Below are 12,564 nucleotides of genomic sequence, written 5' to 3' on the forward strand. Positions count from 1 at the left end.
TTTGCTAGCTTGTATATTGTGAAACTTACATATAGTAAAAATTGCTAGCTTGTAGTCTAAAGAGAAGCAAAAAGTTGCTATCTCAAAAGAAGCAAATGTGCTATCTTGCCTATCTTAAGAGGCAAAAATGCTAACTTGCACATCTAGCAAAACTTGACAAATTTGCATATTTCAAGAAGCAAGAGTTGCTTTCTTGAACATCTCAATATTGCTAGCTTGCATGATGTAGAACTTGCTATCTTGAACATTACCAAAAGTGCTATCTTGTATGCTGTAAAACTTGCATATCTAAAACTTGATAGCTTGAATGTCCTAAGCATGATGCATTACTTGCTAAATTTTCTAGCTTCAAAACTGCATGATGGTAAAACTTAATATTATGTTTTTCATGCAATGAGTTGAACTTATATTACAAACACAAAGAATAGTTGTACTTCTCCTTTTTGTTGATGACAAAGGAGGAGAAGTATGTTGATGACATGATATGCATAAGTCTATGCATGAGTTCATAATGACGTGTTGCAAGTGTTCATAATGAATATTGCAATGACTTGAATTCAAGGTTCTATCAATATTGCAATGACTTGAATTCAAGGTTCTATTCATAATGAAGTATGTTGATGACATGATATGCATAAGTCTATGCATGAGTTCAGTTTGAATTCAAGGTTCTATCAATATGGCATATTGATAGGGGGAGTTTGTTTAAACTCCGGGAGTCAAGTTTAACTCCGTCATCAATTAGTTGTCATCATCAAAAAGGGGGAGATTGTTAAATCTCGTATTCTGATGATGAAACCAATTGATAATTATGTTTATGTTTAACTGCATTTTGAGTGATGCAGGTCTACTCGATCAGGATTAGACAATTAAGGCAGGAGGAATTGACGTTGCGCCGGAGGAGATCACGTTAGGATATTGGATGGCAGAAGGCTTCGGACGTCGGGCATCGGGCCAAGAGCAGAATTGGGCCAAGGATATCGGCGTTGTGGAGGTCAACCGCCGATTGGGCAACAAGTCGCAAGAGAGGACGATGCGCCGAAGAATCGGACGAAGCGCCAACCAATGACGTGCCGGGCAACAGAATGTCAATTCGCTTTATAATAATTGTCTAGATCGGAGAAGAGTTTTTGGTTGTGTGTGCAGGAATAACTACAATAACGACGAAGACATAAAGCAAAACAAAGTGTCGGAGTCAAGCACGAAGGATTCATTGCGAGTTCGAGAGTTCGATGGAAGTCCGAAGGTTCGTCGGGAAAACTGCCGGAACTAGCCAAGAATGAGTAGGGAGCTTGCCGAAGGGATTTTCGGAAGCTCACCGGAAGGTTCGTTGGAAGTTCGCGGAGCTCACCGAGAAAGATCGGAGCTTGCCGAAGAAGCTCATCGGAAACTGCCAAGATCAAATCGTGAAGTCTAGGAGCTTGCCGGGAGTCCGCAGAATGGTTTCTGAGAGTTTATCGGAAGACCGCCGGAAGTTCGCCGGAAGCTCGCTGGAAGAAGTCTTGACTTACGGACTTTGTAATAGCTTAGAAAATGTCTTTAAATTCGTAGTTAGCATGTTAATTAGGATTAGGATTAGGTATTAATCTTATAACCCAAGTAGGGGCCAATTGGGCCCGAGTTCGGATTGGTTTGGGCCAAGTTTGGAGCCCAACCAGTGAGCTGAATTGGCCTAGGCGGTGGCACCGCCTGGGCTGGGCGGTGACACCTCCTGGGCTGGGCGGTTGCACCGCCCAGCATCCGAGCGCTGGGCGGTGGCACCGGTTGGCTGGGCGGTGGCACCGCTTGGCTGGGCGGTGGCACCGCCAGCATCGGGAACATAAGAGAATTCAAATTTTTGGAGCCCAAATTTGAATCCTCTTGAGGCCTATAAATACCCCTCAAGTCTCAGCTGAGAATACAACTTTTTGAGCAGCAAGTGATTGAGAGAAAAGTCTTAGAAGAGTCTTTGCCTTTCTTGTTTTCAATTTGCTAGTGTTCACCTCCTTCTTTCTTGCTGAAAATCTGTAAGAGAGTGAACCGCTTGTAAAAGTTGTAAGAGGGGTATTTACCCTTCCCTTTCAAGAGATTTGCTAGTGGAAGGTGGGAGCCTCATCGAAGAGGGGCCTCGCAAGTGGATGTAGGTCATTTGACCGAACCACTGTAAAATCAGCGTAATCTCTGGTTTGCATTTACTTATTGTCATTTATATTACTGCAAACCATTTGCACTTTAATGCTATATTGCTTTGTCTCCGTCTTACTTATCTCTTCAAGTTAAAACACAATCGAAACGATTTTAAACGAAAACGTTGCTTTTATCGTACGAAGTTTCCGAAAAGTGTTTAAATCGTGAAAAGTTTATCGCACTTCACCGCTGCACTAATTCACCCCCCCCTCTTAGTGCCGCTCCGATCCTAACAGCTCCATATAAATTTCCTCCTCCAAATCACCATGAAGGAAAGCTGTCTTCACATCTAGCTGCTCAACCTCCAAGTCCTGGCTAGCAGCAATACCAAGAGCAACACGGATAGAAGACATTTTAACAACATGAGAGAAAATCTCTTCAAAGTCAATACCTTTCTTTTGACCAAAGTCTTTCACAACCAATCTAGCTTTGTACTTTGGTTGAGAACAATATTCTTGAGTCTTCAACCTAAAAACCCACTTGTTCTTCAAGGCCTTCATTCCATTTGGTTGCAGCACCAAATTATAAGTGTGGTTCTTCTGAAGAGCATCCATCTCTTCCTGCATAGCAACTAACCACTTCTCTTTCTGCTCACTTTCAATTACTTCTTATTAACTCTCTGGTTCACCTGCATCAGTAAGCATCACATACTCATCTGTAGAGTATCTTCTGGAAGGTTGACATTGTCTAGAAGATCTTCTCAACTGAGGTTCTGTTGGAACTTTCTCTCCTACTTCTTCTTGCTCAACATGTCCTGTAGGTAGATCAACATCATGCTCTACACTATCTTCCTGCACATATCCCCCATCACCATGATATACTGGAGGAATAACTGGGTCACAATCTGCTAATCCTTCTACAGAAGTCTTGGCCTATGTCTTCTTCTTCAAATCTTCAAAGGTTTGATCCTCAAAGAAGACTACATCTCTGCTTCTGAATACCTTCTGCTTTTCTGGATCACAAAGCCTATAACCAAAATGATCATGTGAGTAACCAAGAAAAATACATTCTTTAGACTTACCATCCAGCTTGGACCTCTCATTGTTTGGAATATATACAAATGCGCGACAACCAAATACTCTCAAATGCTTGTAGGAAACATCTTTCTCTGACCATACATGCTCTGCAACATCACCATCTAGGGCTGTACATGGTGATAAGTTGATCACATCAACTGTAGTCTTCAAAGCCTCATCCCAAAACCTTTTGGGTAGCTTGGCCTGTGAAAGCATACATTTAATTTTTTCCATGATGGTGTGGTTCATCCTCTTGCAATTGCATTATGCTGAGGTGTACCAGGAACTGTCATCTCATGTTGGATCCCATGTGACCTGCAATAGTCATTAAACAATCCTGTATACTCACCACCATTATCTGATCTTATGCATTTCAATTTCCTTTTTGTCTCCCTTTCAACCCTAGCATGAAACTCTTTGAAGACATTAATAACCTGATTTTTGATCTTCAAAGCATAGGCCCAAACTTTCCTGAAAAAATCATCTATAAAAGTGACAAAATAAAGTGCACCACTTATACCAAGAACATCAACAGATCCACCAAGAGTTTTTGTCCTCAAAGGACCATATACATCTGTATAAACATGGTCTAAGGCATGTATTTTTCTAGACAAAGCAGCACTAGCAAATGAAACTCTATGTTGTTTACTAGCCAAACAATCAATACAAGGGTTCAGATGTATACCTCTGAGGTCTGGCAATACCTCTATCTTGGAAAGAGCTTACAGCCCCGTCTCGCTCATGTGTCCCAATCGCCTATGCCACAACTCCATACTGAAGTCTTTCTCTGTAGCATTTAACTGCTCACCATAAGCTTTAGCCTGCAACCTGTACTAAGTATGACATTTCTTTCCACTAGCTATAACAAGAGAATCCTTACTGAGCTTCCATTGCCGTCTGTGAAATCTGCTTTTATAGTCTTCATCATCTAGTCTTCCAACTGAAATTAAATTCAGCCTCAAGTCAATCACATATCTCACATCCTTAAGCTCCAACTTGCAGCCAAGGTTGGTCTTTAAATGGATATCACCCATTCCAATGATGTCTGTTGTGCCATAGTTGCCCATCTTGACAACACCAAAGTTTCCAGACCTGTATGTAGCAAAAAACTCCCTCCATGGTGTAGCATGATAAGAAGCACCTGTGTCAATCACCCACTCAAGATCCTGACACACACAAGAAAAAATATCATCAGAAGGAGACAAAATCAAATAATCACCACCCTGCACTATAGCTGCAGTATTATCCTTTGACTCTGTAGACTCCACTTCTTTTCCCTTTTTCTTGTTCTTCTTAGGTTGCTTACATTGGTTCTTGTAATGTCCTTTCTCACCATAGTTATAGCAAACAATATCTTTTCTTGATCTTGACTTGCTCCTACCCATACGTGAACTGCTTCTAGACTTTGACCTTCCTTTGTTCTCTGAGATAAATGCCTGTAAATCATTCTGAGATGTTGCTGAACTCTTTCTTCTCAACTCCTCATTCAACAAACTACTTGTTACTTGACTCATAGTGACAATACCATCTGGCGCAGAATTACTAAGGGAAACCACCAGTGTCTCCCAACTTTCTAGTAATGAACTGAGAAGTAACAATGCCTGCAACTCATTATCAAGAGACATTTTCATAGAGGATAACTGGTTAGTAATACTCTGCATTTCATTCAAATGCTCAACAATAGAAGCACCCTCTCTATATTTTAGGTTCACAAGTTTTCTGATCAAAAAAGCTTTGTTGCCAGCTGTTTTTCTTTCATAGAGACTTTCCAATTTTTTCCAAAGAGAATATGCAGAAATTTCAGTAGAAATATGGTGAAAGACACTATCATCAAGCCACTGTCTAATAAACCTAATTGTTTTTCGATCTAACCTCTTCCACTCATCATCTGTCATAGTTGTAGGTTTTGCACTATCCCCCTGCAAAGGTCCATACAAATCTTTGCAATACAAGAGATCTTCCATTCTTGGTTTCCATATCATCCAATTATTTTCATTCAAACTAATCATGCGAGAAATATTTCTGGCCTCCATGTTTAAATACAAAAATTAAATCACCAAAACCCCGCTCTGATACCAGTTGATGGGGATATAAAGAGGAATAACCTTTGTATATGAACAAATACTAGAAGACCATAATACGCAGCGGAATTAAATATAAGCACAATCAAACAGAACACCAAGATATACGTGGAAAACCCCTTCAATGTGAAGGGTAAAAACCACGGGGCAAACTAGAGATAATCCACTATGAGAATAATGAATATACAAATCTCAATCTCTTGCCCTAAACCCTAGCAACAACCACAAGAGAATAACTTGGATACAAGGATCACGTCACTGCCCACAATATCCAAAACTTCCCCAAGTAATCACAGCAAGAGTCTACTGTAGATTTGATCTAACCTGAGATGAGAACACTACTAGATGATTGAGAACAGTCTCTCTGTGTTGTCCTTGTCTTCTTCCCTTTCTTTCTCTTCCATTTCTGCCTTGTTCTCATTCTTCTCTTTGGAATCCCGTGGCTGTGAAGATCTGCTTCGTTGCTGCCTTTTTATAGCCTTTTTCTACTTATAAAACACAGCCACCACACCCCCCTAATCTTAATTAGGGTTAGTTAAGAGGGGGTGTGGGCTGTGGGCTGCCCTAGCCCACATGGGCTGAATATGGGCTATCAGCCCAACATCTACGACATACTCTTACGATATGGCCCTCCTTCTAGCACTAAAATATTAGTGAACAAGTATACCGTGGCTGATGAGTCAGCACGGTTTGGTCCACGGGTCAATGTCGGGAGCCTTCGGTCGAGTGAGCTGGATGACGAGGTGGCCGTGGCCACGGGAAGGGATGCTTGTTGGCATTGGTAAAGCTCCGGCCGATTGACAGCTCATCCTTGCACATTGGATGGTGATCCCTAGGTTGAGATGCTCGCAGCTTGCGAGTGGTAGTTCGCCTGCAAAAATGGCCCTCGTTGGGTGATCCTCGACTTTGGCCCCTTCGATGAGCAAGTCAGTAGTGGGTGGATTGTTTTCTATTTTTCTTCCCTCCTCTCCCCTTTTGTCGGATGCTGGCTAGGGGCTTTATACTATCGTACGAGGGTTAATAGCATGTCGGTTTGGCGTGGCCGCTGACTCTCGAGGGATGGGACGACACTTATGACCGAGCTCTCGGGATGGGACATGTGGAACAGCTTCTTGGTACGGTTCTGACTTGACATGTGGCTTCAGCTGTGATGTATCTTGGGCCCAAAATACATCGTATCAAATAATACTATATTAAGAGCTAAAATGGCTAAAGAGATAGGGCATAATTATTATGGAGAACCCACATGGCCCAATGATATTTTATATTTTTTTCAGTAGTAATTCTAGGTACTATTGCATGTAATATAGGCTTGGTAATTCTGGAACCATCATTAGTAATGTAGGCTTTGAAAATATTACCCAAATGGTACTTCGTTCCCGTATTATAAATACTCCGTACAATGCCCAATAAGTTATTAGGTGTTTTTTTTTAATGGTTTCAATACCAATGAGATTATTGACAGCACTTTTTTTTAAGAATATTAATAAATTTTAAAATCTATTTCATCATCCAATAGCTACAATAGTCTTTTTGATTTGCAGCTCTTTGGTTAGGTATTGGGGCAACATTATCTATTGATAAATCGCTAACTTTAAGTATTTTTTAACTTAATTCAACTATGAAATACCTGGATATAAGTATCTAAGAATAGTGACTTCAAAGTTACTATTCTTAGATACATTAATTTGATTATGATTATTTCATGAAAATACATATTGTGCCAAAAAGATTAAAAATAAAATTTCTTCTTTCTTTACAAAATTTTTCTTTCTATTTTTATTAGAAAAAGAAGATGAAATAATTGTAATGGATTTAAAATGAAAACTTATTCTTAGGTAAACCAATTGTGAAATGCTTTTGTAGAGTGTCCAAAATCTCTTTTATACCTTCTATGTGAACATATTCAGTTCTAATAGGATCTTCTTGACTCTTATTTAAAGGGTCCAATAATATGTGTATATTGGATCTTTTGAGACAATTATTGGTCTTAGAATGTAATTCTGATTGGTCAATAAAAATACATGTCAATATAATTTTTTTTAGGTTAGTTAATCTATCTTGGAAGGTAAAAATGGGTAGAGTAACCTATTATTATTTTATTTGAAAATAATGTCCTCTTCCTCTACATGTAGGAAATGAATAAAATAAATCAATTAAATCAATTAAACTTCCATTCATCTACATCTCTTGTTTTTTATTCCCATTCCCATACGAATGAATACTATGATTCGCATTTCGAATAGGCATAGATATATCATCTTTAAGATAACTTCCATTTTGAGAGTTATTCATGATCTCACCTAATTTATAATTCAATATATAAATCAATTGATTCCGTCAGGTTAGTTATATGTTGTGTTGTGTCAACTATATCCACATAAGGTGGTGAGATGATATCTGGAGCAGTTATATATTTAGGGCCCTTTATGCAAATGGATGCATCTCTAACTCTATATATATTACTTCTTAATACAATTTCTTTCAAATTTAGTAAAATTTTATGTATTGATTCTTCAATACTTATTATCGTAGAATATTCATGCAACACTTTCTCAGAGTTTGCACATGAAATACATGTTCCTTCTAATTCTCAAGTAAATCCCTTTGCATTGCAATAGCTATGGTATTGGCTTGACCTTTCATAAGCGAGGATAGAACGAAAAGACTATTATAAAAATATTTATGTCTACTCTTGATTCAACATACCTCTACTGTAGTGTTCTAGTAGATCCTACTACTTCCGCTCAAATCATACTATACTTGTTAGGATCGGAGCGGCACTAAGAGGGGGGGGGGTGAATTAGTGCAGCGGATTAAAACTTCGGTTTTAGAAAAATCTTTCGTATGATAAGAACGAAACTTGAAAGACTTAACTTGAAAGCGTATTCTTGAAGTTGCGCAGCAAAGGTAATAAGGAACTAAAGCATGTAAGAAGGTTTGCAGTAATGTAAACAACAATAATGAAATGAAAACCAGAGATTACGCCGATTTTAGAGTGGTTCGGTCAAATGACCTACATCCACTTGCGAGGCCCCTCTTCAATGAGGCTCCCACCTTCCACTAGCAAATCTCTTGAAATGGAAGGGTCAATACCCCTCTTACAACCTTTTACAAACAGCTCAACCTCTTACAAATTTTCAATAAGAAAGAAGGAGGAGAACTCTCTAGCAAATTGAAAACAAGACTTGCTAAGACTTTCTAAGACTTTTCTCTCAATCAAAATGCTTCTCAAAAGTTGTAACCTCAGCTGAGATTTGAGGGGTATTTATAGGCCTCAAGAGGATTCAAATATTGGGCTCTAAAATTTGAATTCTCTTTGGGTTCCCGATACTAGCGGTGCCACCGCCCAGCCAAGCGGTGCCACCGCCCAGCGTTCGGGTGCTGGGAGGTGCAACCGCCCAGCCCAGGAGGTGTCACCGCCTAACTCTCGGGTGCTGGGCGGTGCTACCGCCCAGCTAGGCGGTGCCACCGCCTGGCTCTCCGATTTCACTGGTTTGGCTTAATTTTAGCCCAAACCATATCTGACTTTGGGCCCAGTTGGCCCCTAACCAGGATATAGGATTATCTCTTAATCCTAATCCTAATTACAAGTGAACTACATAACAAAAACACATCCTAAGCAAGCTTTCAACCGCGAACGTCGAGTCTTGTTTCGGCGAGCTTTCCGACGAGCTTCTTCCGACGGACTCCCATCAAGCTCCCGATCTTGTGATGACTTTAACGAGTAGCCGAGCCTTCTCGGTGATCTCCGTGAACCTCCGACGATCTCTTCGGCGAACTTCCGAAAATTGCGATAGGTTCCCGATTTCTTCTCGGTTGGTTCCGGCAGCATCTCCGACGATTCTTCGGACTCTTAAACGTCTATCGATCTTGACTCCGGTATTCTTGCTTTGTGTTTTCTGGTTATCATAGTTAATCCTGCACACTTAACTCAATAATATGGATTAGATCAATTAACCCATCAATTGATTTCATCATCAAAATCCGAGATTCAACAATCTCCCCCTTTTTGATGATGACAATCAATTTATGACGGAGTTAAACATAACTCCCCCTATCTATATGCCATATTATGAGAAGATGAAAATACTTGAATTTCATCCATTGAATTCAAGCATAAGCCGATAAGTTCTAACCGTAGAACTTATCGTTATTCTCATTAAGCAATAGTAAATGCGAAACTTCGATGAAAATCATAAGTCAAATGATATGGGACAATTTTTACTACGATAGGAGATAAAGATTTTCAACATGAATTTCATGATATCGATGTAAGGCATGCTTTCAATATGATCAATCAATCTTGTGATATTCTCAAGGATTTTGCAAGGCATATAAGACATTCATATCACACAAGCTTTTGCAATTCATATAAGTCATGCTATTAAAATGATACAAGTCATCACTTTTCTCCCCCTTTGTCATCAACAAAAAGAGAATGAGACTTGAAGCACATAATTTATCATACAAAGATTTTATCATTGATCATACATCACTCATCTATATTATCATTGATCATACAAAGATTTTATCATTCAAAATTAAGTATGCTAAAATATTTACGCAGAGTTCATCTTAAAGGAAAATTCAGCATTCATCCATATTATCAAATCTCTTCTTTTTATAAATAACAAAAATTGTAGATGTACAAAGAAGAGATTGGGATAAGAAAAAAATTTTAAGTAGTAACTCCAATAAGTCAAGATCATAATTCGAATACAAATCCATTCAAATTCAATTCGTCAACTTGAAACTCATAATCAAGCCATCAAAATCAATTTCGAGATTCAAAATATCATAAAATCATTAATCTTGATCAGATGGAAGCGGTGTTTGACTCAAGATAAGATAATTTAACAAGTCACCGAGGAACGGAGAGAGAATGAAAAACTTTACGGAAAATCCATTCAAACAAGTTTATTCTTAGGGACAATTTAACATACCTAATTCCCTTCTAATGAATTCAAATTGGTCTTCATTCAAAGCTTTTGTAAATATATCTGCTAATTGATGCTTTGTGTCAATGAATTCTAGAACAACATCATTGTTAAGGACATGATCGCGTATGAAATGATGCCTAATGTCGATGTGCTTAGTTCTAGAGTGCTGAATTGGATTTTTAGTAAGACATATGGCACTAGTATTATCACATTTTATGGGAATGTTTTTAAAGTGAATTCCATAGTCTTCTAATGTATTTTTCATCCAAATGACTTGTGCACAACATGCACTTGCAGCAATGTATTCGGCTTCCGCCGTAGATAGTGCAACTGAATTTTGTTTCTTGGAAGTCCAAGAAACAAGTGCATGTCCTAAAAATTGGCATGTTCCGGATGTACTTTTTCTATCTATCCTGCATCCGCCAAAATCGGCATCTGCATAAGCTATTAGATCGAATTTTTCAGATTTTGGATACCACAATCCTAAATTTAGAGTTCCTTTAAGATACCTAAATATTCTTTTAACACTCTTTAGATGAGATAATTTAGGATTAGATTGAAACCTAGCGCAAAGTCCTACACTAAACATAATATCTGGTCTAGTCGCGGTGAGGTAGAGTAGACTACCTATCATTCCCCTATATGTTTTTTAATCGAAATTTTCATTATTTTCATCCATATCTAACTTAGTCGCAGTACTCATAGGGGTGTTTATTGCTTTTGAATTATCCATGTTAAATCGTTTTAACAATTCTAATGTATATTTGGATTGGTTAAGAAATATACCATCACTAAGTTATTTGATTTGTAATCCTAAAAAGAAAGTTAATTCACCCATTAAACTCATATCAAATTCATGACTCATACATTTGGCAAATGATTCACATAGTGATTCATCCAAAGAGCCAAAAATAATATCGTCAACATAAATTTGTACAATAAGAAAATTATTTTCAAAATGTTTAATAAACAATGTAGTATCAACCTTGCCTTTGGTAAAATTATTTAAAATAAGAAAGGAACTAAGCCTTTCATACCAAGCTCTAGGAGCTTGCTTCAAGCCATAGAGAGCTTTAGTCAATTTGAATACATGATTAGGAAGAAGAGAATTTTCAAATCCGGGAGGTTGTTTGACATATACTTCTTCGGAAATAAAACCATTCAAGAAAGCACTTTTGACATCCATTTGAAATAGTTTAAAATTATTACTACTAGTATAGGCAAGGAGCATCCTTATGGCTTCTAATCGAGCCACGGGAGCGAAGGTTTCTTCGTAATCGATACCTTCTTCTTGGTTGAAACCTTTGGCCACTAATTTAGCCTTGTTTCTAACCACGATACCATTTTCGTCTTGCTTGTTTCTAAAGACCCACTTAGTACCTATGACTAAGTGGTCACTTGGTCTAGGAACAAGCTTCCATACCTCATTCCTCTCAAATTGGTTCAATTATTCTTGCATTGCAATGACCCAAAAATCATCTTTTAAGGCTTCGTCAATGCATTTAGGTTCAATTTGAGAAAGGAAAGCGGCGTTAGCACAAAAATTCTTGAAAGAAGAATGAGTTTGAACCCCTTTTGTTGTATCTCCTATAATTAGCTCCTTTGGATGAGTATCTACATACTTCCATTCTTTGGGTAAAGAAATTTCGGAAGAAGATGTATTCAAATGGCTATTTTGAGGAGGGGGTTACTAAGGTCCTTTTGTTAAAGACACGAAAGGCCTTAGAAACGGAGGAGTAACCAAGAAAAATGCCTTCATCGGATTTAGCATCAAATTTACCTAGGGCATCCTTTTCATTTAAAATGAAGCATTTACAACCAAAAACTTTAAAATAAGAAATATTTGGTTTTTTGTTATTCCATAATTCATAGGGAGTTTTTGATAGAGATGGTCTTATTAGGACCCTATTCATGATGTAATAAGCCGTATTTACGGCTTCGGCCCAAAAATATTTGGGTAAACTATGTTCATTTAACATAGTTCTTGCCATTTCTTGTAGGTTTCTATTTTTCCTTTCAACTACTCCATTTTGTTGAGGATTTCTTGGAGTTGAGAAGTTATGATTGTACCCATTAACTTCGCAAAAATTTTGAAAGTCACGATTTTTGAATTCACCACCGTGATCACTCCGAATTGATGAAATCATGAAGCCTTTTTCGTTTTGAGTGAGTTTACAAAACTTAGAGAAACACTTGAAGCAATCACTTTTGTGAGCTAAGAAATAGGTCCAAGTGTATCTAGAGTAGTCATCCACAATCACAAAAGCATATTTGCTTCCACCTAGACTTGTTGTATCAATTGGTCCAAATAAGTCCAAATGGATCAATTGTAATGGTCTAGTGGTGCTAATTTGATTT

Source organism: Musa acuminata, chromosome BXJ1-2 (assembly GCF_036884655.1).
Source record: "Musa acuminata AAA Group cultivar baxijiao chromosome BXJ1-2, Cavendish_Baxijiao_AAA, whole genome shotgun sequence".
NCBI classification, from domain to species: Eukaryota; Viridiplantae; Streptophyta; class Magnoliopsida; order Zingiberales; family Musaceae; genus Musa; species Musa acuminata.